General features: G+C 37.3%; 3 pseudogenes; all 3 read right to left on the bottom strand.

Annotated features, from left to right (window-relative positions):
* Positions 1-7,706: 7,706 nt before the first annotated feature.
* On the bottom strand, positions 7,707-9,107 carry LOC144255859 (rho-related GTP-binding protein RhoQ pseudogene; annotated as a pseudogene).
* A 13,690-nt stretch (positions 9,108-22,797) lies between these two features.
* Positions 22,798-24,837, bottom strand: LOC144256082 (thyroid receptor-interacting protein 11 pseudogene; annotated as a pseudogene).
* A 14-nt stretch (positions 24,838-24,851) lies between these two features.
* LOC144256081 (thyroid receptor-interacting protein 11 pseudogene) lies at positions 24,852-26,129 on the bottom strand (annotated as a pseudogene).
* Between the last annotated feature and the right edge of the window lie 1,137 nt (positions 26,130-27,266).

Raw genomic sequence — 27,266 nt, 5'->3', positions numbered from 1 at the left:
CTAAGAAATCTCGGTATTGACCTTTGAAAATGGAAGTGCACGAGAAAAGTTGGTGCAATTCAGAGAGCCTTCCAAGGACACAAGATTGACTGCATTAACAGGAAGAGTAAGTATTCCAGGACCCTCAGCCTGAGACTGCCACCCTTATGGACCACCTGAGAGATCACTATTTATACTTCAGAATTGTGCTCTCTCAGCACAGGGAGCTGACCCACTAACAGCCCTAAGGGCAGTACTCTCTATAGACACAGAATGTGAGTCATTTATGTTTTTCACCTTATTAATGTGTTTTTTTAATTAAAAATAAAAAACAAACAACAATTATAAGTAAACAAGTATCAGTAGCACACCTGTACATCATTCATGGCATTCCTGGTGGGATATGCTGATCTGTTTTGCTCTGCTGCTGGAATTATAATAAGCCTTATTTAGACAATAGTAATTCTCAGCAATTTCTTTGGTTTTTCTCCTCCTCCTAGACATTCAGAAAAATCATAATTGTCTCAGCCTTTAAAATTAGGCAAGACAATGGGGCTAATAAAATCTGGGGGGGGGGTGAAGTGATGTATATCTCTCCCAGGTTGAATCATTTCAGAGTTCCTGCCCTCTTCCCTTGCTGTGGTAGTCATCATAGAACTTGCTAGATGGAGGTAACACAAGATAAAATCTGGGGATGAGTGAGCCACCCCACGGAGAACACCCCTGAGAGCCACCTGACCCAACAACTCACCAGCGACTCTGCATGAAGGAGGACTTAGGCATGAGTTAGGCACAGAAAACATGGTAACTCAGTGCAGCCCATGCTAGCCCATTATGTCTGATAATGCCTCCACTTGAGTCACCTGAAGTAGTTAGTGCAGGGGAATTAGAATGGAATGTCTATAAAAGTTGATTAAATCAAATTTATTGTTGGTGAAATTCACAAGAACAAACATTTTTATTTCTAAAAGTTTGACACTTCTCGCCCAAGGGAAAAAAAAAAGTTTTATTGTAATATTGTAAAACTTTTATGAAATCTGGTACAAGAGGTGGTATTTTTTCCCTTTCTAGGGAAAGTCATGTAATATTTAACTAACATCTGTGTACAAACTGCCACGAGTAAAAGAAAGGAATGAAGTTCTATGATGTTCTTCTGGGATATGAAAATGAAAAAAATCAAAACAGCAGTAGGGACAATAGAGAAGAATGATTATGACCTCAAAAATATGAAATTTAGATTTTCAAAATTCTAATAATGCTGTCTATACAATTTTATATACTTAACTATTGGAAAAGCAGTAGAATTAGGAATAGGATCAGGATTAATTATTAGTATCCTAATAACTCAAAATTTAAGCAGTTCTTCACTTCATTGATATTCTTCCTTTAGGCATTTTTATGCCAAACAATGCAATGAAAACCCTATCTTTTGATACAATCTAGCTACAGATATATAAAATTATCAGTGTTCAGGCAGAATTATTTTCTCTCCCTTTCTTCTTCTCCCCCCCCCTTTTTTGGTAGAATGTGCCCTTAACAAATTACACTGAATATCACTACCTCTAATTAAATTATGATTACAGAATACAGGTGGCCGACTTTCCCTTGTCCCAACCAAATGGCTATTAGTCACTGAAATTTGAGGCACTTTATCTAGCTCCATATTTCAGTCCACTATGTCAATACAGAATCCTAATTAACTATGGGTTTTACTTGACTTTTAAAGAAGAGAGAGAGTTTTCAGTATTCATTTTATTGAAAACAAATTTTAAATAATCGAAGTTTCCCAAAATGCCAGTAAGAAAGGGGAGGGAGCAAGTAAAATAAACCTGTCTCAACTGAGTTCAACAATGTGGCCTCAAAATGCTCAAAATGCACTACAGATACCTTAAGGGTAAAAAAGGATGTTACCTGTTTCTTGAAAAAAAGAAAGAGGTACAAGGAACATACTGTTCATTAAGCAAATTGGCCCTACTGGGTTGATATGATATTGCATTAACTGAAATTAAAGTACAATGAATTATTAAACTATTATATACAAAGTCATTTCCTGGTAATAGTTTTAAAAGTATAAGACTTTATTCTAAACCCAACAATTTAAGAAATGTTTATTCCTTTACTTGCTAGTAGCAGAAAAAGATCATGATCAAATATGAATAGCAATGTATATATAATTCCTAAAAAACTGTCATAATAATATATAACTCACAGTTTCAAAGCTGATCTCCATTTTTAAACTGCCAATCCACCAAATGGTTGCATCACTAAGTGCTGGGAAGTACTTCCTAAGCAGCCAAGTTGGACTTTTAACAGAAAACAAACTATAAACATTTAATCAAAGCAACACAAACTCTGTTATTTCTAAAGGCTGCCTACACTTTTTAACATTAGCAACATGATGTGTATTAAGCATTCATATATGAAGAATTCCATTAAAAATTCAGCAATGTTACTATTTCTTTTATAAAGGCAATGAAGTTATTTGAAACAATTTCATAAAATCCCTAAAGTACAAATAAAAATTAATACATTATCATGTACATTCATTAATGCAAGAATACTAATAATAGATTAGTATTTAGGAAACATCATTATATAACTTGGAAACATCATTATATAACTTGAAAAACTCAATATATCATTTTGTGATTGTCTCTAAATTCACTACTTTCCAACGTTTTTTTTTTTTTTTTTCTTTTTTTGGTACTAGCGATTCAATGCAGGGCACCTTACCAATATTCCAACTTTTTTTTTTTGTTTGTTTTTGGGAATTGAACTCAGAGGCATTCAAACACTGAGCCACATCTCCAGCCCTATTTTATGTTTTATTCAGAGACAGGGTCTCACTGAGTTTTTTGGCGCCTTGCTTTTGCTGAGGCTGGCTTTGAACTTGTGATCCTCCTGCTTCAGCCTCCACACTACTGGGATTACAGGTGTGTGCCACCACTCCCAGATGTTTTCCAACTATTTGAAGAAGTACTGCATGAACCTAGTAGCAAAAGATAGTGTTCCAGTAACTTAAAGAGATAGTATTTCTGAGCTCCAGTTCAACTCATTCCAATTTAATATACAACGGGACATTGACTGAAAGAAAACCACACACGAACACACCTAAGCAGTAATGATAAAAAAAAACTATTAAAAGTGATTTTTTTAAATCTAAAACTAAAGATCTAAAGACTTTCTGATAGCATGGCATGACAGAATGGGTCTAAAAAGAAGGACAGTAATCCCCACAGAACATTTTAAGAAATGGATAATGTTTTTAGTGCATTACCATAATAGCAATAAAGGAAAATTTAAGGATTTTACACACACACACACACACACACACACACACACATAAATGCTTCACATGGGTAATGCTCTTTGTAAATGCCAGTTAGTTATATTTAGATGTAATACTTTATGTTTACTAAATTTTTATTTTGGTATCCTATAATTGCAGAGATGTCAACATGTTATCACTGGTTTAGGGGGGAAAAGGTGTGTGTGGAGGAGGCAATGGGATTAATTGTCACACACTAACATTACAGCCATCTAAAGTATGCTGCAGCTTCACACCATGTGATTTATCTGGAAAACATCTGAGAAGCATGAGTGCTCTGCCTAGGAGAATTAATCCTTCCCCAACTCTCCCCAGATGCCCCCATGTTACTTAGCTCAGCTTTTAGGGGTACTTAGGAGGGGTCAAGGTATCTTTACATGTTACAGAGATAAGGATTTCTCACATTTAATTTACCCTGTGTAAATACACAAGCACTTACTAAAGAAATTTTCATGGTGTTAACTAAAAGGACGTTAAAGCAAGTATTCTAGGCATATGTTATTTGCTTCCAATTTACCATTACCCAATCTTTATGTATTAGCTACAATAAATTGAGTAAAACTAAAATATTCTTATCTTGTCTTGATGAGTAGATAAAATAAGCTGATTGGTCTGAATTGCACCTTTTTTGCCTAAGAGTCCCACAACACTAATTTAGGATTATAAGCTAAAAATCTTTTCTGGTTTAAATATTAAACTAACTTACAGAAGACATTTAACTTGCAGAAATATATAGGTGAAGAAAAGCAACTGCTGGGAATAATTGGTACAGTGACAAAAAAAAAAAAACCCTAGACATACACATACCTAAATAGGAATGACGAAAGAATTATTAAGTGTGATTTTTATTGTCTATAAATTCAAGGTATTAAGACTTTCTGAGAGTAAGGCATGGCAGAGTGGGTCCCAAAGCACAGCAATAATAATAAATTATAAATGGCATAAAAAAGAAAGAAAGAAACTAACTAGCCATACTTGAGAGCAAAATAAACACCTCTGAAGACCAGAGATGATCCAGTATAAACTGTCAACTGGATAGGAAACAAGAAGGGGCACCTGGGAGCTCTGCCTCTGCAGACCATGAAAGATATGGGAAGGAGGATACAGCAGCCTAGATGCCACTGGACTCCAAGGAATAAGGCTGGTGCTGTGGAAGAGGTGGGGTTTGCACAAGGTAACAATGGAGAGTTGGAAACTAAAATCTCATTCAACATGAGCCTGAAATTCTTAAATCATTATACATTAAAAAAAATCGAGTACTAAGGAGAGCCAACAAAATCAACAATCAGCTACAATCTGAATGAAATTAATTCCTGGATGTACCCTTTCTGCAATCTCACGTGTGATACAAAGCAAGAAGGTTCAGAGGAGAAATGTTTGGGTTATGAGAGACTTAACACAATTAATGAATTAGCCTCCTGATGGGATTAACTGATTGGTAAATGAAGGCAGGTAGGGTGTGGCTAGAAGAGGTGGTCACTGGGAGTATGCCTTTGGGGTATATTTATATCTGGGCAGTGGACTCTATCTCTCTCTTTCTCTGCTTCCTGTTTATCCTGTGAGCAGCTTCCCTCCACCAAACTCTTCTGCCATGATGTTCTGCCTCATCTCTAGCCCCGTGAAATGGAGCCAGCTGTTTCTGGACTGAGACTTCCGAAACTGTGAGCCCACAAATAAAGCTTTTTTCTCTAAAATTGTTCTTGGCAACTCTTTTAGTCACAGCAGCAAAAAAAACTGACTTAAATACCTGTTCCTATGGCGTTCCTTCTCCAATCCCCTTCAGTGCATCAGAATTTAACCCTAGATCTCACTTCACATTCTCACCCTGAGTAACTGCAACCAGCCCTAAGTTTTTTTTTTAAATCAGCTGCTATCAATAAGAATCTTGAACATGTGCCTTTAAACTTTGATCCTTCAACTAAGATACAGATTCCTACATTCAACTACCTCCTTGACATCTCCACCTGGACATATAGAATAGGCAACTCAAACTGAATAGATGGCAAGGCCAATTCTTGATTCAGCCTCCACACCCCCCAACAAAACCAACTGCACAGGTATAGTGGATAGTTTCACCTTTCACACAAATGTTCAGACTCTGAATCTAGGAATGGGGTTTGTTACTTTTCTTATTCCAAATATATTTATTCTATTTGCAAGTTCTGCAGATCCAGTTTCAAATATAACCACAACAAGGCCACTTCTCAACACATGCACAGCTACCATCTCATATTACTGTCAGTCATGATTCCAATAACTCACAGGAGAGCCTCTACCTAGTCCCTTGTTTCCACTCTTCAGGACAGGTGTGGTAGCATTTAAAAATTTTAAGTTGGATCCCATCACACACAGAACAAAACCCTTAGCTAAGCCCCTGTCCTGAAGCTTCATCTTCCTTTCTTCTTCTAGCTCATTTTCTAGTGATTCTTCCAACAAGCCATATGGTTCCTGCCTCAGGTCCTTGTCTGTGTATCTAAAATATTACACAGTAAATGAGAGGGAAGAGAAAAGGAGAGGACTCAAGAAAACCTAAAAAAAAAAAAACTATGCAGGAGATAAAATCAGCTGTCTGGGTTAGAAAGATCTTTAAGTTTATTATCTTTTACAGAATTTATGGCTAAAATTACCTTTCCTTAATTCTTCCTATCTTTTTTATCTATGTACTTTACATGACAGGGATATTCAATGGATGATCAGAGTTGACATACTTAGCCTAGAGAATGAATAAAAGAAATTTGGGCCTTCTTTGTATTTATCAGCTAGTTTAACTAGAAATGAGTGATACAAATCACTAAATGCATAGAGGGGTGTGTAGCAAAGTGTGTCCTTTTCTAAAAATTAAGTAAGAGGCAGCAAATAAAAGTGTTGTTATGCCTGTTATCTAGTCATCAGGCCAGCAAACATAACATCTAGCCATGGTGAGTTGCCATAGAGAACCCAGAATCTGGGCTATGACTGTTTGCCACACTACCTCTTATACAACACTGGAATGTAAACAAATTACAACCAGCTCCTCAGTAGTAATAAACAGGCAAAAAACAATTGTCTAGTGTTGCTCCATTGTTCACTGATATATGCACTAAACATTCTACAAATTGGGTTTAATAAAAACAGGCTTTAATAGAAACTCATGGGCCCCGAGACTCGAGCATCAATCACAGCCCTCCTTCAAAGAGAATGTGTACATGCCAAGACATAACATGAGGAAACAAAGGACAAAGTTAGAGATTCATCCTACTTCCTTAGATCCAACAGCAGTTTTGAATGGCATTCTATTAATATCAGTATACACATGTGAGTTCATCTAATAAAATGAAGCAATTAGCCCCACACCCTGAACAGAATAAGTAATTAACAATCACTCTCATGACAACTGTTTCTAAGTCAGGAGTTCATAGTTCAGAATGTGAGGAATAAAGTCTCTCATTTGGACATCATCTGCAGTGATCCAAGTACACATACCTTGTGTGTGTGTTCATATAATGTTTCCCCACCTTTATATGTAAGAAGACAAAATGTATGGAATGTGAGTTATCCAGGCACACTGGAAGTAGTGGGTAGAACTGTTGTCCAAATTTTGAGGGGCATTCTGGGGGCATTACCCACTAAATTTCAAGACCAAGAATGTATTCCATATTTGTTGAACTGCCCACACTCAATGAAAATTACCCAAATGATTCCTAAACTATTTTTAAGGTGAATGTGGAGATGGATATAGCCTAATATCCAAAGGGTTTATATTTAGGGTGAAATAACTTCCATAGGTAAGAGTAAAGTAAACAAAATATAACAAATGGGCAAAACCAAGGTAGTTGACAATTAAGCTTAAAGGGAAGAAGAGACTAACAAGATGCAACAGAAATGGCTTTTGACACATCCCAGCAGTGGACTGGTGAATGGTAGCAGCTTCAGCATGAACAGGGGCACATGAATCAGGCAGTGACAGTCCATTTACAGAAGTATAAGAACTTAGGGAAAAGGAGATGCTGGGTCAACACAACTGTTCTTCACTCCATGCTTTCCTTAATGGTGAGTACCTAGGAAGTATTTTGTTCTAGGAATATTTGTTTGGCACAGAGTTTTTATCTTTGTGGGGAAATTTTTATTGACTACAGGATCTTATGGACAAAGGAAATCTCCAGGTAGACTGAAATCCATTAGACTAAATTAAAAAAATGGCAACATATGCAAAAAATTTAGATCTAAATATAGATGCACATTAATTGGTTCACAGAATTTAAGGTGTGTGTGTGTAACATATATCTGACAGCAGGATTAAGAGCAAAAATTTAAGTTCCGTTATATGGCATTACTCTTTTCCCTGATCCCATGGGTTTGACCTATTAACATTAAACCATTAGGGGCACTTTTTTTTTCTGACCCAAAATTGTAATTTGTAATTTCAGCATGTTTCTCATGCAGTTTGGGGAGCATCAAACTAAATCTACAATTGTCAGAAGCCTTGTTACAGTTTAATGCACATTAACTAAAATGTGTACATTTTTAGTGTCATGATAATGCAGTTATGACCTTATTACACTTTTGGCATTCTTTAAGAAAGCACATTAAGCTTTAATATAGAAATATTTAGGTTACACTTAACTTGTGCTCAAGTAATAATAAAACATTTGTTCTTTTTTGATCTCATACATTGTTTTCCTCAGGTTTGGCCCATCTCCTGTAGGCTTGGAGCGACCTTTGGCTACGTGGCTGGCCTTGTTATTTCACCACTCTGGATATACTGGAATAGAAAGCAACTTACATACAAGAACAATTAATTAGAGCAAACGGAGAAGATATTTCTTTGTGCAGATTCCACAGGGCTGTGCAGAAATGTGTGTGGTCAAAGCCAAGCAGTTCCATTTACAGCACTGTTTTTTTTTTAATGTAGTTTCAACATGATGTGATTGTAGCTTTTTAAACTATGAAACCCCTGAGAGATTGTACCTTCTAGTTGAAATAAAGTATTTATAATAGATTGTGGCTTCAGATGCTGTTTGCTGCTTCTTAGACCTTTAAGAAACATTCTTAATGAACTTGATAGAATTCTGAGGACAGTTGTTTTTTTTCTTTCAAGTTTTAAACTGCTTCATTATCTATGAGAAGTCTGATAAGCTGTACCATTTCACACACTTTCTGAGAGAAATTGAGTTTCCTTGGCCACTGAAGATGTGTCTCAAGTAATCAAACAACAGTTTATACATCTTGATCCTATTCTTTTTTTAACCGTGTGTTTCTTTGGAGTTAAAATGGCTATGATAGCCTCATCGAAAACAGTCTTCAGTCCCTTCTGGGTTAAAGCTGAACATTCCATATAGCAGCATGCTCCTATCTCTTTTGCTAGTTTCTGTCCTTGTTCCACACATATAGGTTTTTCTTTCATATCATTCAGTCTTGCTAAAGTTTTGGGGTCATCTCAGAGATCAATCTGAGTTCCTATTAATAAAAAGGGTACATTTGGTGCATATTCCTTAAGTTCTGGTACCCATTCCTCTTTCACATTTTGAAATGAGGCTGGGTTTACCACAGAGAAGCATATGAGGAAGACATCAGTCATTGGATAAGATAAAGGCCTCAGACGATCATAGTCTTCCTGTCCGGCCCTGTCATAGAGTCCCAGGAGGTACTGCTTGCGCCCCAAGGTAACGCTGACTTCGTAGTGGTCGAAGACGGTGGGCATGTACTCCTCCGGGAAGGCGTCGTTGGCATAGCTCATGAGCAGGCACGTCTTGCCCACAGCCCCGTCGCCAACCATCACGCACTTGAGCATCAGCGCGCCAGGCCCATGAGCCATGCTGCGGCCGGCCGGCCTCCGGGCATGGTCCCCCTGGATCCCCAGCCCCGGCCCCGGGCTCAGCCCCAGCCCGCCTGGGGGGTCCGCCGCCGTCGCCGCCGCTCAGCGCAGCAGGGCCGCCCCCCCCCCCATGCAGCAGCTCCCCTCACTGGAGGGGAGGGGTCGGCGGGCCCAGGGCGCTGCCGCCGCCTCGGTCGTGGCCCGGATCCCCGGCCCGGCCCCGGTCGCCGCGCCTGCCCTCTGCCCCGGCTGCTCGGTGCCCGCGCCCTCTCCCCTGCCCGGCCTCCCCAGGAGGATCGCTGGATCATAAGACTGTCCGGCCCCGGGGGAGATGGCAACTTTGGGGAGGGGAGGGGCCAGGCGGCTCTCCCCGCCCCGCGCCGGCCCCGGCCCCCGCCCGGCTCAGCCCCGGAGGAGGGCGGGCCCCGGCGCCTCCCCCGAGTGCGGCCGCCTGCCCCGCGCCCCCGCCCTGCCGCCGTGGCCGCCGCTGGGCCTGTCCCTCACCCTAGCTTGACTCCCCGCGAGGACGGCGCGGAGCAGCGAGGAGGAGAAGCCAGGGGCACTTTTTAAACACAGGAATTATTTTAAAATACACAATATAATATGCAAAGTGTGATTATAAAGGAATGAGACTGATTTCACAAATCCCACAGAAAAATCAGATTCATTATGTGACAGTCTTGCCTTGTGTAAATTATAGTCCAGCCACAAAGGGCACTAAATATTCACTTTAATTTGGAGTACAGTACAAAAGTAACCTTATTATCTAATGAGATGAATCATTAATCAACGCTAAAGGATACTAAAAGAAGGTGCCCATATAAAGGCCAACTCTAATGTCATGTATTTTACAAATAATCTTCAATAAACCACTCTCATTTTATACTCAGTTGAACCACATCCTCAACTAGTCTGTTTTAGTTTTTTTTAATAAATAGGAAGAAGTTGCATTGATAGAGATTTTTATCATTTTATTCCTGTTTAATGGGAAAAAAGTAAACAAGCTGAGTGAAGAACAAGCCAGTATACTTAGTTCTGTTTCTGGTTCCAATGATACTGAATAATCTCTGAACTGCTTTGGATCTTCATTTCTTTAGCTGTAGTAGGAGGAAACCTTGCAAGAGGCCTATTCTGTTAATATCTTTTTTGCATCACTGAAAATCTGCATACCCCATAATCCAAAATTCCATACCCTAGCAAGTCCCTGAGCAAATAGCTCCATTTGAAGCTGGACTTTTGTTTGCTCTGTGGTTGCAGAGCAGGCCTTATAAAGAATAAAATGGTTGTTCTGGGACAAAAAGCACATGAGAAAACCTTAAGAATAAAGTTGTTTTAAGTACATTTCACATCCCAGGTAATTGTAAACCAAAGGGCAACAGTAGCTGCATCAATAGAAATCATAGTAATTATTCAATCATCACTCTGTGTTAAAAAGTTACACAGGCATTAATGAACTGCAATTTATAATCTAGGTGCTTTTCTTTTGCTAATAACGCATGCCATTACAAAATGCAAAAGAAACCCCAGTTATTCGGTTTGAACCACCCTACAGACCAATCGGATATTTTTTTTTTTTGCATGAAGTAGATTTCAGTCATGTCAGCACTAATGTACCATGATAGATTCACATCCCTGAAGATCAAATGATACTACCCATATTTCCAGTTCCAAATTCTGTGTCTCAAAGCCTTTAAACATAGTAGATGTCAAATAGAAAAGATAAAATTCAAACTCCTTTGGAACACACTTATCTAAGAGTTCTTAAGAATTGTTTTAAAATGAAGACAAAAGCAGACATAACTCTGGGAAATAAAATTATGCTTCTAGACACCTAAGGATATAGTTTATGTGTTCCCAGTCATTGACCTGTGAGGACACATCCACTATAGGGAAGATGAGCTGAAAACCTACCAAGTTCCTTGGGAGATACCTGGTGAGAAAACCAGTATGACACTATTTTAAGTTTAAGCTACAAGGGAAAAGATGCTCCTTTAAATTTATGTCACATAACCATCTTATTTTAAGATTGCAGTCATAAACTCAATATTTATTTTTTTTTAATAAAAGAGCCATTCTATATTTAATTTTCCTATCATAATGGCCATATGTAGACATTCTGTCACAAGTTTTGGTTTCTAATGAATGACATTCTTTTTTCAGGTTCAAAGCCATTTTTCTTAACAGCCTGTTTTATATGCACCCACTACCTTTTGATAATTCTTTCATGGACTAGAGTTTAGACTTTAAAACAAGCAATTTTGCAGAATACCTTATTGTTTTTCTAGGCGGTTTCAACTCCCTTGATGTTTGGTGAATTTTTACAAAAATAAGGAGGTCAACCTTCATTCTTCACACTTTCAAAGTCACTTCATGCTATGACAGATCTCTCAGTTCACGATGACTCACTCATACTCAAGGTCTTATGACTTTCTCTTAAGAAAATTTTACTAAGCTCAAAGTAGAGACTCAAAAAGGAGAGACATGTGTAACACTGTCTTAATTTTAAACACATTAGCCAACTAAATATAGGTAAATCCCATTTAGAATAAATTAGATTTATAAAAATTAAGACCTCTGAACTAAAATGTAAAGAGATATTAATAGTACTTCTTATTTGTGGGCAGCCTGGCTTTCCACTTCCTACCATGCACATATATGCTAGGAGCTGTGAGAACTGGGTATGAATGTGCATTTAACAAGCATCTTACACATCAAGGACCTCATGATATTATCTAAGCATTTCTCTAGCAAATTATGTGAATGAAGATGAAGATCTGCTTAATGGAGATATTAGGCCAAGAAATTTAAAAGCTAAAGTTGACATTTCACAACATAATTAAATAGAGTATCACCAACAGCATAAAATTTACCACAAAAACAATTGGTTTATAAAATGTTTAATTTACCAGCAGTTTGTAAGAAAATGTCTATTGTAAAGAAAGGGACAATATAGTTTATGACTAAGTATATGCCTTCACAGAATAAATCTGCAGAGGTTTTTTTGAATTTTATTTTATTTTTTCTGTTGTTGTTGTTAAATTTATAAAATAATTGCATTCCTTGTTTAAAATATAAAAATCTATTTTTGACATAAGCCTTCTCATTTTCTGCTACTTTGTTTTCCAAGTTAACTAAATCACAGTATTAGATGGAATTTTTTTTTTTCCTTTCCCACCTGAAAGGAAAACATACAACTCTGCTTTTTTCTTTAGTTTCTCACTGAAGATATACTCATGGCTCCTTAATAAAAACATGCCATTGAGTTTCCATTTCCCATAATTCCTTCTGCTTAGTGAACAAAGTCATAATAGGTATGTCAGAATGAAAACAGGGATAAAGTTCTTTTGAGCTGAGGGAAATACCGGAAATGCTGATGCAGCTTTTTATAAGTGGAAATACTGACCCTCAGCAAAACGGATTGGGAGGCTCCAACAGAGCCCATATTACATCTGATTCACTGATCCCTTTCAAGTTCTTGCCCCCAACCTTGGGCACAACACAAAACCTTCCTGAGCCCTGCCAGTTCTTTTGTCAGTTTACAAAACAAAATACAATGTAAGAATAAACTTTTAGGGGGGGGGTGAATAGCATTTACATTTGGACAAATCTCTCCCTTTTGGTTATCTTACCCTCCTGTTCTATCTAGTTTCTTTAGCTAGTAACTATCTGTCACGTGTGATTGAATTACTGAAGTAAGAACATTTATAGTTCTCTTAGATTTCTCTAAAGAAACGATTTGGGTGAAAAGTCAATAACAGATGTGTTTGTGTATCCATCAGCACTCCAAGTGCTTATGAGATAAATAAAATTGGTAAGGAGTCATTAGTTTTATACCCTAAATGGGGAAATGAATCCAAGATTAATGTCAAAAAGAGTTGTATTCACTACATGCTAAATACAAAATTTCATAGTTAAAAGAAATGTACTCTTTGTAAAATGGAAGATACTCCAAATGCAAGCCTTATATTTCACTCCCCCCAATAATTTTGTAAATGGGTATGTACAATATTTTTAATGAGTGCCTCTTCTTTTACTGACATTAACACACTGAAACTTTACCAGGTTATAGGATGGGGCTGTCCATCTGGAAGTAGAACTACTTGTAACAGTGGCTTGAAAGATAGCTTGTATCCCCCTTTCACCAATCGATTTTCTGGCTCTGACCATAGGTTAAGTTGTTTAGAACAGCCTAGGAATACTGTGGGAAGCACTGTGAAAGCTTCATAAATATTGAATCTTAGGGCAACTTGCAAAAACTTGGAGACAAGTGTCAAAATGTTTTTGGACAGAGAAAATGAAAACAGTGTCTTGGAATCATGACCTAAGTTAAAATATGGTCTGAAATTGTGAATGAAAATATGGAGACTCATAAAACACCAAAGAGGTTAGTTAGTGTTTGAACATGAGTGAAACATTTGAGCCAGAGTCATAGGAACAGAATTTCTATAAAGAAGAAAACATACACAAAGAGCTAGTGAAGAAAGAACAGAGAGGAATCAGTAATTTGTTGTGGGCAGGCAGAATGGTTATAAAAGGTAAGCAAAGCATTCAAAAAGGATTCAGATATTTGGAGTCTAGTTGATTGGTGGAAAGTTAAACAGAATTAGGTTAAATTTGATTTCTGGGGGGAATAGTTGTATGGAGGATTGCTTTTCAAAACTGCTGATTTAATTAGTATTAAAATACATGTGAAATGTGTATATTCTGAATGCTTGACATGAAGCTAGGTAGAGAGGACTCATTAATGATCACATAGGCCTTTATCTGCAGGAGCTTTTAGCAGTCAGAATATAGAACAGATGCACAAATTATTTGTGTAGTTGAAGTCCCACGAAGGAGGTAAAATCTCTCAGGGAGAAACTCATGTCTAATGTAACATTTTCCTGCTGAAATTATCTTGTTTAGTTGTCTTACTGACAGAAAACATCTGATAGCCATATTATATGCAGACTTCTCTTCAAAAAGTACAAAAAGTATACTTATGTCAGCCTTTGATTTGCTTTTTGTCTTTATTGAATGTATTAGTTTCTTTCCTCCCAAGCCTTTGATGGTTTGTTTTGTCCCTCTGCCTGGTATTCTAATGTGCTTTGACCTTTTGGTCAAGTTTTTCTCACCACTAATTTGTAAGGATAATGTTATTTCTCCCCAACTTACCAGTTGTAGGGTTAGGCAATTCCCACAAAACTAAAATTTTTAATGCTAGTATAAATTATTGCTATCCCAACATTTGAGCACCTACTGAATGCAAAATACTTTTCAACATTTTTAACTCTTATGAAGACATGGCAATTTCTTGTGAGCTTAAACACCTTTGGATGTATCAATAATAATTGAATGATCCACACTTCATACCTGGAGTTTAACAGACAACAGTGGACTCTGTGAGTCTTCCTTTAGACTTTCGACCTTGTGTCCTTCCAGACTGGGTCTAATGTCATGCAGTGTCCTGTTGGGGTTTAAGTGTGCAGAGTTTAGCCTCCTCAACCTGACACTTTGCAAGAAGCTGTGGCTGTGATTTAGGTCAGCTGAGGCACGCCTCGCTAGGAGGAGGAAAAATTCTCTTCCCCTTATCATAAGACACAAGCTTCTGCATGGTTTGGCCTAGAGGAAGAAGCTTTCTGCATACTGGACCTGCGAACAGTACATTCGGGGATTAGATAATGTCTACAAAGAACTTTGGGAGGGTACTTATCAAAAAGAACAGGAAAATTTGAATTTAGCTCTGTGTACCTGATGAGGCATGATATTTGGGCTATGTGGGTGAAGTGTTACTGAAGAATTGCTTGTTTTGTTAGAAGAAGAATATAAAAGGAACTTGCAAATAAACCTCAGCATGCAGTTGCGATTGCTGCCTTGGCTCTGCATCCCCTGTGTCCCGGTGATTTCGCGACCCTTACCCAGGGACCCGTGTGTATCAGTGACAAATACTCTGAAAGGGAAATAAGGAAAACCACCCCATTTACAATAGCCTCAAAAAATAAAATAAAATACTTTGAAAGCAATCTAACAAAAGTAGTGAAAGACAACTTTACAACAAAAACTACAGAATGCTAAAGAAATAAATTAAAGAAGATTTTATAAGATGGAAAGTCTCCCTTGTTCTAGGATAGGCAGAATTAATATTGTCAAAATAACCATACTTCCAAAAGCATTGTACAGATTTAATGCAATTCCAATCAAAATCCCAATGTCATTCCTTATAGAAATAGAAAAAGCTGTCATGAAATTCATCTGGAAAATAGAAATCCATAATAGCTAAAACAATCCTTAGCAAGAATAATGAAGCAGGTGGCATCACTATACCAGACCTTAAACTATACTACAGAGCAATAGTAACAAAAACAGCATGGTATTGGCACCAAAATAGACTGGTATGCCAATGGTACAGAATAGAGAACACAGAGACTAACCCACATAATTATGGTTATCTAATGTTAGAGAAGGTGCATTGGAGAAAAGATAGCCTCTTCTACAAATGGTGCTGGGAAAACTGGAAATCCATATGCAACAAAATGAAATTAAACCCCTATCTCTCAGCATACATGAAACTATTTAAACCTGAGACCCTGTGTCTAATAGAAGAACAACTAGGCCCAAATCACCATCATATCAGTTTAGGCCTCTACTTCCTTAATAAGGCTCCTATAGTGCAAGAATTAAAATGAAGATTTAATCAATAAGATGGATTCAAACTAAAAAGCTGCTTCTCAGCAAAAGAGGGAGCACTAATAGATAGAGCACTAATCTCTAGGGTACATAAAGAACTCAAAAAGCCAAACACCAAAAAGATTGTCTGTACCTCATCTTGATGTTGGGCTTCCAGACCTTGCTGGTGTTCCTCAATATATGCTACTGCATCTAAATTGGTGGCAGCAATAGTTGAGGTAACTTGAGATAATAGTTGAGGTGCCGAAAGAAGGAAGCAATATCTTACAGAAATGGCACTGAAAGGGTGGGACCCACACTCTTTTTGGGATGCCTGCTCTGAGATGCAGCTGATTCTAGGCACTATCTGTTTTAAATAGTTAGGGGCTCCTGCATGGGGAATGCTATGGAATGAATGCAGTGTCCCAAGATGAAAGTGGGTTAGGTTCAGGATCCCAGGTGTGTGGTGGGGCAAACTCTGGATCTGGGTTCTGTGTAAGTTGGTGTGGGTAAGGCTATGGAGATGATGGCAGTGTCCCAAGATGGAAGTGGGTTAGGTTCAGGTTCCCAGGTGTGTGGTGGGGCAAACTCTGGATCTGGGTTCTGTGTAATATGGCGTGGGTGGATCTGGGCCAAGCCTGGGCTCCCACGGTTGTTTGCTGGTCTGAAGAGGTGGTCCTATGCCAGAGGCTGAGATCCAGTGGCTACCTGCCAATGGAGGGGTGGAGCTGGGCCTACTGTGAGCCTGGCTTCCATTCAGGCTGGAATGGGTGTATCTGGGCCACCTAACTTGACCTCACAAGGTAGTCTTTTCTTTTGTGTTTTAGAATACTGTAGTTTTCATTGTAGAGGTCTTTTACCTCTTTCATTCAGTTGATTCCCAAGGGGTTTTTTTTTTTTTTTGTCTTTTCATTTGTTTTTGTGTTTTTGAGGCTATTGTAAATGGGGTGGTTTTTCTAATTTTTCTTTCTGAGAATTTGTCACTGGTGTATACAAAAGAAAAGCCTTTTATTTATGTTGTTGATTTTATATCCAGCTACTTTGCTGAATTCATTTATTAGTTGCAGAAGATTTCTGGAGGAATGTTTTGGGTCTTCTAGCTATATAATCATATCATCTGCAAAAAAAATGAAAATTTGAGTTGTTCTTCTCCTATCTGTTTCTCTTTAATTTCTTTCATCTGTCTAATTGCTATGGCTAGTTTCAAGAATTACGTTAAAATTAGTGAAAGAGGGCATCCCTGTCTTGTTCCAGTTATTAGAGGGAACACTTTCAATTTTTCTCCATTTAGAATGATGTTGGCCTGGGGCTTAGCATAGATACTCTTTACAATGTTGGGGTATGTTTATGATATACCTAGTTTTTCTAGCATTTTGAACCATGAAGGGGTGCAGTTTTTCAAATGCTTTCTATGAATCTATTGAGAATATCCTATGATTCTTATCTTTAAGTCTACTGATGTGATGAATTACATTTATTGATTTCTGTATGTTGAACCAAACTTGATCCCTCAGAGAAACCCTAGTTGATCATGGTGCACTATCTTTTTGATATGTTTTTATACAATTTTTCAGAATTTTATTGAGAATTTTTGCATCTATATTAATTAGCGATATTGGTCTGAAGCTTCCTTTCTTTGCTGAATCTTTGTCTGGTTTTGGTCAGGGTAATACTGGCCACACAGAATGTGTTTGGAAGCATTCCCTCTTTTTATATTTCATGAAATAATTTGAGATGCATTGGTGTTAGTTCTTCTTTAAACGTTTTGTAGAACTCAGCTGAGCATCCCTCCAAATTTGGGCTTTTCTTAGTTCATAAGCTACTGATGGCATCCTCTTTTTTCTTGCTTGAAATCAATCTGTTTAAATTGTGTATGGTGGGGTTAAGTAGAGGAACATCTATGATGCCAACTGGGCGTAGCTCAGGAGGCAGTTGAACATTTCTCATATGAACTGCTATGGAAACTTCCTTTACAATCTACCAAAGAATGGCTATACAAATAAGTAAGTAAAAAAGAGAGGTGACATTGTTTCTCACAGTGTCTCCTGATAATCTTTTGGAAATACAAGTTTTAACCATCAACACATAATCAAAACTTCCAGTCTCACAAATACATTAGAAATATACAGTTAATCACAGCAAAATTTACAATCTAATTTTGTTCTAGTTGTAGCTAGACCTCTTTACATATTTGGACTAGTCTTGTTTTCACCTTTTCTTGCTATATAAATGTTTCTATTTCTGGATCCAGGATGGTGGGCCAGAGGGAGGCAGGATTCTGCATTGCTCCATGACCTGGGATGCAAGTAGTGAGAATATTGTTTCTCTGCAAGCAATCTTCCTGCCCCCTGCACCCATACAGGGCTCCAGGCCTCAGCATCAGAGTAGGTCTCCCAACTACTTGCCCACACAGGGTTACTCTGTACCCCAGCGAGATAATCAGAGGTGGTAGCAGCACCTGTGAAGAACATTCAGCCAACAACTCAAGCAGAAAGCATTGATGTGGCTCCCATGGAGGACACCTGGCTGCTTCCCCTGAGTAGGAACTTAGACCACCATCCTCACGTGGACTCCCATCTACCTAAGTGGGGCTCCCTTGTAGCTGCCATCCTGGGACTCAGCATCAGTAGACTCATCCCCCTATATGCAATAACCTGCCTGCCCCCAGGAATTTCACAAAGACTCCCAAGTCAGCCCACACTGCAAGCCACACAGCTCATCGCTAAAATCATCATCCAACATTATTGCCTGGATCCCCCTACACAACCTAACACCCCTCTTCTGCAAGCAAGAGCCTCCATCTTGGGTCACCTTTATCACCATCTTCCAGGTACCCAGTTTCTAACTACTATTCTCCCCGACAGCTGCTAACCTGGCACAGTGGCACCTTAGTTAACTTCACCATCCTGAGGGCAGAGATACCAGCTAACAACAGATGACTCCACATATTGGATGAGAAGGGAAACAGGAAAGATACTGATCTCCAACCAAAACAAGTCCTGTGTCTTCCTTCAAGTTTTTTTTTTTTTTTCCATCTCCCCACCTCCCATCCCCAACATATGTAAAACCAAGGACTTTGAGTACTGGAACTTCTGAATAGTATGTTACAGTGGAGTTGTACATTCTTTTTATTCTTATTTTTTCTTTTTCTTTTTTCTCACCAATTTCTGCTACTTTAACATTTTTAAAATTTTTCTTGATACATATGTGTGTTTGTTTATGTACTCTCTTGTCTTTCCACTTATTGTCTACCCAAATTTACTTCCTCTCCTTTCTCCTGCTACTAATATTCCTCTTTATGTTTCTCTTTTACACTTTCTAAAATATAACAACTCTATATCGTCACCTCCTACCTCCTCAGCATATCATCATATTCCTCATCCACTTCTTTGTAAAGTGTAAACACTTTAACAAACCTACTGTGTATATTGTAGATAATAATTGAATTAACAATATCCATACATTGTGAACAAGTGTAAACATCCTATTAGCAAACATTGGTTTTTAGGGTGTATATGGTTTATATTGGGATATGATAACATTGTCCTTCACCTTAAAGGGTGTGATCCCTACAGGGGCACTGTAAGCCTGTAGGGTAAAAATGATAATGCCTAGGATCCACAGTGTTAGAAAGGAAGACACACTAGCAATATGAAAAGACAAGGGAAGAAAGGGCCCAAAACAAATCAAGATACCATATTATTAGAATTCATGGCCAGCACAGCAGAGGATATGACAGAAAAAGTTCAGGATGTACATAATTAAAATGTTCTGAAAATTAAAGGATGATATAAAAGACCAAATACAGGCAGCAAAATATCATTTTGATGAAGAGCTACATAAACAAAACAAATATTGGAAGCAAAAAATTATTTTAGTAGAGAGATAGAGATTGTAAACCAAAATTTAAAAGTTCAATTGAAATCACCAACAGATTACACCACTTGGAAGACAGGACCTCTGACAATGATGTTAACATATATAATTTTGAAATGAATGTAGATCACATAAGAAATACTCTTATTCTTAAGATGCAAACAGCTGAAGCTGGTGCAATGAAGTGATTTTAGTTATCCTTAGGATGCAAGTGTGTCTTGTGGTTCTTGTGGTGGTGGTCACTTCAACCTATATGCATGATGAAATCACAGAGTACCACATAAACAGAGTTGTAAATCTCCAAATTTCCTATGTAATGTGAAAGTAATTGGGGTAACTCATTCATCCTTATAGGAGATAGCTAAATAAGCTGGAAAACAGATAAATGCTCTAATTTAATTATAACCATAGCTAAAATGCTTTTATTTAAAAAAATATTTTTCAATGTCTTTTTAGTTCAAAAGTAGGACAGTAGAATTTTTACTTTAGATTTTAGATTTTCCTTTGTCCTGGGCTAGCAATATACAGCACAACACCTTCTTGGTGGGGGAAGCATCATTGAGTGGCAGCTACCCATCAGTGACAGGATCATCAGAGGAAGCAAGCAGCACACTCAAGAGTGCTGTGCTTCTAGGCACATGCATTTTCAATTTGAGATGTTTTCATTTATGGTGGGGTTAAGAAGAGAAGCATCTATGATGCAAACCAGGCAGAGCTCAGGAGGTAGTTGAACATTTCTCAAATGAACTCTTATGGAACTTCCTTTACAATGTATGGAAAAATAGCAATTTAAATCAGTTAGCTAAGAAGAAAGGTGACACTCTGTGAAGCAGTGTGGTCTGTTAATTTATTGGAAAAACAAGTTTTATTCATCAACACATAATCAAAACTTCCAGGCTCCCAAATACATTAGAAATATACAGTAATCACTGAAAATTTGACAATCAAATTTCACTCTAGTTGGAGCCAGAGCTCTTTACATATTTGAACACAAATTGTTTTCACGTTTTCTTGCTACCCAAATGTTTCTCTTTCTAAGGCATAGTTATATTGACAAAATCTGCAAGAAAAAGCTCTTCAATATATAACTTCAAAGTATAAATATGAACATCCTCAGACACTTAAGCTTCAAGTCAGGATTTTTAAAATAATGGGCTGATAAAAAAATCTTAATTTCTAAACAGCTGGTGCTTGTGCAAGGAGGTGATTTCACTGATCCTTAGGATTCACGTGTGTCTGCTGGCTGTTGTGGTGATCGTCACATCAACCTATATGTATGATAAAATTACAGAGAACCACATAGGCAGAGTGTATAGGGGACTTGTGCAGAAAATCTTGTTCTCAGCATTTTGATACAAATTCTTCTAAAGATGATTCATTTTTGCTTCAGGTCTACTTTATTTTCTATTTGTAAATTGCTTGAGGTTTAAAAGATACACCACATGTTCCTATCCTAAAGGAGCTTGAAAATTAAATAAAGAAATAAGAAGCTAAAACTGAGATAAAATTTAAAATTGAAAGAAAAAGCTGATCTATACTATATAGCCACTAGGTATTTTGTCTTCACTTTTTATTTTTGTAAATTAAGACAAAAGATAAATCAAAAGTTTCCAGCCCAAGATGGGTGAAATCAGAGAAAAAAGTAGATTATATAGCAAAAACTTCTCTGACACCTGAAATTTCTAAAACCATTGAGAATATTTTATCAAAATTAATTGAATTTTACTAAAGTTCATATTAAATTATATAATCAATATCAAATAATTTGATGTATAGTAATATTTATTTAAATTACCTTTACTAAACTATTTTTATCCAATAAAATTTTAAATATAAATCAAAATTAAATTAAATTAATTTATTAAATACATAGATAAAATTAATTAATGAAATCAATTAAGTTCTTCAATAAAATAAATGAAATAATTTATTAATGAAATTATCTCATATTAAATTATAATATGATTTATTTAAATAATTTAATTTATATTAAATTTTATTTGAATTAATTTTAATAAAAATATTCTCAACGGTTTTAGAAATTACAAGTGTCAGAGAAGCATTTGCTGTATAATCTGCTTTTTCACTTCTCTGATATCACCTGACTTAAGCTAGAAAATTTTGGTCTATCTTTTATTTTAATTTACAAAAATTAAAAAAAGATTTTGACCCCTCCTTTGTTAACTTTTTCATCTTTTTTTTTCTATTTATTTATTTATTTTTATATATTTATTTATTTATTTATTTTTTTATTGGTCGTTCATAACATTACATATTTCTTAACTTTTTCATCTTTAAAAACTCTGTATTATTTTGTTTCTCTTCCCCAATTTCTGTTTTTGATCAAATATTTTTAAAAATGTGTTTATAAGCATTACTTTAAAGCCCAGAAAAGTATGTAAACAGTCCAGCCATTTAATAATACATTCTTACAAATTAAAAAGGATGCATGAGATTATATTTTTATTTTCACTGACAAATGTCGTCTTCCTTCTGGACATATTTAACATCTAGAAAAGGGAATGAATGTCAAGTGACTTTTTTAATAGAATGAAGATAAGTAAAAGGGATAGGTGTCAGAGCATTTGGATTAAAAGAATCCTAGAATTTATCCACTAAACTTCATGTTCAGGCCCTCCCACTGTAATTTTCTTTTAGTAGTTATACAGTGTTTTCTTTTATGAACTAAAAAATTTACAATTTTGCTACATCATATTTTGTTTGCATATAGCCCAAATTCTGAGTTATGTATCTTTTTCTTTTGAGTTGGATTTTTCTTCTTTTCTGATATACAATTGAATACATTTTATCTTAATATAATTAAATTTAACATATATAATCATAAAAAAGTTTGAAGCTATAGTTATTATTGCTGTTGATTACCTGATAGCACAGGAACAAAATTTTATATAAAGAAGCTACAGCAAACAAACACAAATAAAATTTTAATAAGTGCTACTGCAAACACACACACACACACACACACACACACACACACCAAATAAAAGCTAGGTGGAGGGGGAGTCAAAATACCTGGTAGCTCTATATATCAACTTTTTTCTTTTTGTTTTTCTCTGCAAATACATGAATTCTTTTTGAAAAGGCCACCTTGTAAAAAGTTCAAAGTGTTTATGGCTTCTTTAAACTGCTAAATCATCTCTGGCTTGAGAATCACCTATTGCTTTAAAAGGTCCTTTTGTACAACCTTGCTGCTAATGTCAGGGGACAGTGGTAATCCAGTAAAGGTGGGCATGAAGTCTGCAATGGGATTCAAAAGGAGATTCCGAGGTGCACCGGGTCCAAGTCCAGCTAGGCTAATCAGTGGCACAGCCAAAAATGGATTCACAGCTGCTCTTTTATTGGCTTTAAATTCTTCTGCATCTTTCAAACTTCTTGGTACATTCTCACCTTCCTTTCTCTTTCCTGTGGAGTCTAGATGTTTCATAGCATGAGCAGAAAGTTTTTGTGGTGAAACACATGAAGGAGATTCTGTTTCCAAAAATTTAACAAAAAGTTCTGAAAAAAGAACTATTAAGCAGAGATAGCTCATTTGGTCTCAAAGATGTGCTGGGGACATTTTTTGATCCTCCTCCAAGCCAACATGTCATCCACTTAGTAACACCACCTTCATCTCCATTCAACAACTGCTCCATTTCCTCCTTTTCAAAGTTTAGGATGCTTCCCATTAATTGAAGCACTTCATGATGCTTACTTTTCAGAGTATGAAAATGCCCAATAAATAGGTTTCTCATTAGGGCTTTTTCTGCTTTTCCTTCTGTGCCATTTTCTGCGTTCATCAATTTCTTTTGTGCACCATTCAACATTTCTTGTTGGAGCTCACTGTGATTTTTAAGTTCTTCAGTCTATTCTTCCTTTAGATGTAACTGTTGTGTAAGACTGGTTGCTTAATCCAGCACACCATTGGCTTCATCCAAATGTTCTTGTAATAATAATACGTCTTTTTCTAGATTTTCTGTCTTTTCCTTCCATTCGGTTATATGTTGTCTTTCCTTTTCTAATTCAGCTGAATACATAGCTTTTTTTTTTCTTGTTGGAAATACTCTAGAACCATTTGCAGGTTAATGACATGGAATACTCTTTTTCTTGGTCCTTGTTGAGTGAAAGCTGCAGTGCATTCTCATCCCTCTGTTGGGAGAGTTAATGCACCTGTTTCTGCAGGAACTCTATCTCCACACTGGCTTGATGACTTGCATTAGAAGAGGAAAGTAGGCTTTCCTCCAATAGTATCACTTTCTCTCTCAAGTTCATCTCTTTCTTCTGCAGCCCAAATTTCCCAGGTGTAAGAATCTTCTGATTCTAAAAAATAGCTCCTTACTCTTTGTACCTCCTGATTTAAGTGTAATTCTTTGTCACATAAGTGTTGAACATCTTGATGGAGGGTACTCTTCTGTTTGTTCTTTAGGACAAGATGAGGTGGTCTCTCTCTTGCTGACATAGAATGGTCTTCTCCTGCATGGATTTAATTGCATTTAAAAGCTGATTTAATTCTCCAGGCTTGCCCTGTGTTTTTTTTTTTTTTCTTGTAACAGTTGCTCAAAGGCAAGAGCTTTCTCCTTCATCCACTGGTACTCCAACTCTTATTCTCGCAGCATCACAGAGAACTTTATGTTCATCTCTTGTAATACTTGATACTCTATTCTCTTTTCTTTGGATGTTTCTATTTTTTTTTCATTTTCCCTTTTAATGAGATATGTCCATTTATAAAATTAATATTCTCACCTTGAGGTTAGTTATTGCTTGCCTCAACAACTCATTTTCATTCACTTTGTTAGTGAACTTTACATTTGAAGAAACTGATTGCTTTTGCCTTGGATTAAGAGGTCTTTTTTTCAGTAAATTTTGTAACAGATCTTGTTTTTCCTTGAACTGTTTAATTTTAGAATATCTTTGTTCATGCTCTTTCTTTACTCTCATGGAGGTAGCAGCAGTTACATCAAACTACCTGTGGTTACTTTCTTGGAGCATCCTAATGGTGGCATCTTTTTTCTTGCAGTGATTGTCTCAGATCTTTGGCCTCTGCTGACAGGGACGTAAGTGATGATGCAGACAAGAGCTGCGGTGTTACCATATCAAGTTTTCCTGAATAAATTTTAGCCTGAAGAGCTTGTATCTCTATGTCTTTCTGCTGGATGACTTGATTGAGTTTACCAACTTCATCTTTGGACAGCTGATCAATTTGTTTGATTCTTTTCATTTAGAAGTTGAATCTCAAGTTCTTGTTCTTGGATTTTTCACTAATTTTTCAGTTTCATAGTTATATAGGTTGTGTTTTTCACTTCCTTTTTCTATAGGAAGGCTTTTACCTTTTGTTTCTTGAAAACTATCAGAATTGTCTGCTGGAGTGCTGTGTGTGTCGTCCTGCAACTGGGCTTTTATTTGTTCAATGGTTTTCTGCAAATTCTTAATTTCCTCATCTTTCTGCTCCATCACAGAAGGCCACAATTGACTACATTCCCTTTTTAAGTTTTCACACTGTTCAATTATTTGTCACCTTTCCATACTGAGCTGCTCTTTTTCTGTATTCAAGGAATCTCTGTAATTTTCTACCAAAAATAATTTTATTTATGTCTTTTATTTGATCCTATATTTGTTGCAAGACTCTACTTTTTCATTTTGTAGAACCTGAATACATTTTTCCATCTCTCCAATTTTAGGCTCATCAGTTACTGTTACTCCTGAGTCACCTTGTTGTAATGATTTTCAATTTTTGAATACTTTCTTCATAGTCATTTAATGCCTCTTGATACCAGTGACTTTTCTTTGCCAGTTTCTGTTGATGTGCATTCTGCAAAACTGACATTTCCTCTTGATAATGATCAAGGTCTTGACTTCAGTTTTGTTCAAGTACCTTAATAGTATCTTGTAATTTGCAGATTTCACTTTTATCAGAATTATATGTTCCCTTTCCCTGAGCTATATCCCTCTCAATGGCTAACTTGAGATTCAAGTCTTGAAACTTCAATTGACAGTCTGTTGATTTTTTTGTTGTGATGAAAATGATGTCACTGAAGTCCATGTCATCACCAGGAAAAGTTGAACAATGACTGATCTCATTACTGAATGAAGACAGGGCAGTGGTTGCTGGTACACCACCAGCTCCTGAATGTACTGATTGCAGTGTGGACCACTCATCTTGTAGTGCAAATTGTCTTGCTTTAAGTTGCCTGATTTCTACTTCTTTCTCTTCCAGTTCATTTCAGTAATTTGCAGATTGATGTTGGATCCATAGCTCCGGTGCTGCATACCTTCCTTCCAGCTCAGTACAATAGCTTTTAAGTCTTTCATGTCATATCTGATTATCCATTTGGTATCTTCAATGTTCTTCCTCCAATAATTAGGTAAACCTTCTTCTACATCCTTGAAATCATTGAGAACCTTGTTTTCAGTGACATTGGAGATATGGCTGGTGAGGGAAGCCATGCTGCCCCCCACCTGACCTGAAGAGTGGCCCAAGCCAGAACCTAGGCCTCTAAACCAGGACAACATTACCACAATTTTAGTTAGCCATCAGACCCACTCTGAAAACCACCTCAGTTTCTATCCACCTCTGCTCTGAACCTCCTGGAGTGTCAAGGAGTCAATTATGACCCAAGCACTTAGAATACCACAAAGGGCAGGGCTCTGCCAACCATTGGGTTCTGCTGAAAATGCAGAGGCCTGGCCTGGGCTTGCACTAGTGACTTGCTTCCAGTGGCCCAGGCACCCCCACTGGGCCTTGGCTCCTTCCCTCACCACACTATTTGGGAAGTCCTTCGTCAGCATTTTTTGGGCTATATATGTAGTGCTAAATTGGTGTTTACTTTACACACATGGATTTAGGAAGTAATTCCATTAAGCAAAGGGGCCCATAAAATTATTTTCCCTCATTCAGATTTTGAAAGACATTATAACCTGTTGAAGTCTAAATTCAGAGAGAAGATTGCATGAGCCTGGGTGTGCCAGGTATGTCTATGCAAGAGGCACAGTGCTTGACTCCAGAAGTTGCCATTTGCATTGCAATTGCTGTAAAGGGCACTCTGGAGTTGAGCTGTGCCCAACATGCCCATGTGAACATACACTTGGAACTGTCAGGAAGTTTCCATCAGTCTCTTCTCAGCCTTCTCTCATGATAGTATTAGAGGGTGGTTTTTCCAAATCTTGCCTCTGACCCCTCCCAAGTTTCTGCCACCTTCCCTCCACCTAGCAAGGGATGCTGCATCCTCCACTTTCCTGTCCCTGAAAAAGTCAGGACTACAAGTTAGAGACCACATCAACTCCCTGCTCTCTCAATTAAAAATGCGTCTCTTTCTGGGTCTGCATTTCCCTCTCTCAGCTCAGCTGAAAGGAAAGATGGAATTCCTTGACCTTAACTCAAGCTCCTTATCAGGGCCTTCTCTCCAGCACAGTCTATAATCCATATACACTCTGGCTTGGGCAAGAGGGCTCCCTTCTGGTTGTGCCCTTCTGCAATGAGCAAGGAGTCTGGAGACAGGGAAGAGTGTGACATGGGCCCAGGCTCCCGCTTTGAGAATGTGCTATAGGTACTGAGAACCTCAGAATCTCCTGCCCAAATGGTTCTGTGTCCCCTTCAGGGACTCTAAAACCCTTGTTCTGGGTTTGAGGTGCCTGCCCAAAGAAATGAGA

The sequence above is a fragment of the Urocitellus parryii genome, chromosome 7 (genome assembly GCF_045843805.1).
Source record: "Urocitellus parryii isolate mUroPar1 chromosome 7, mUroPar1.hap1, whole genome shotgun sequence".
In the NCBI taxonomy this organism is placed as follows: domain Eukaryota; kingdom Metazoa; phylum Chordata; class Mammalia; order Rodentia; family Sciuridae; genus Urocitellus; species Urocitellus parryii.
The sequence above is the reverse complement of the archived record's forward strand: the minus strand, read 5'-3'. Positions and strand labels throughout refer to the sequence as shown.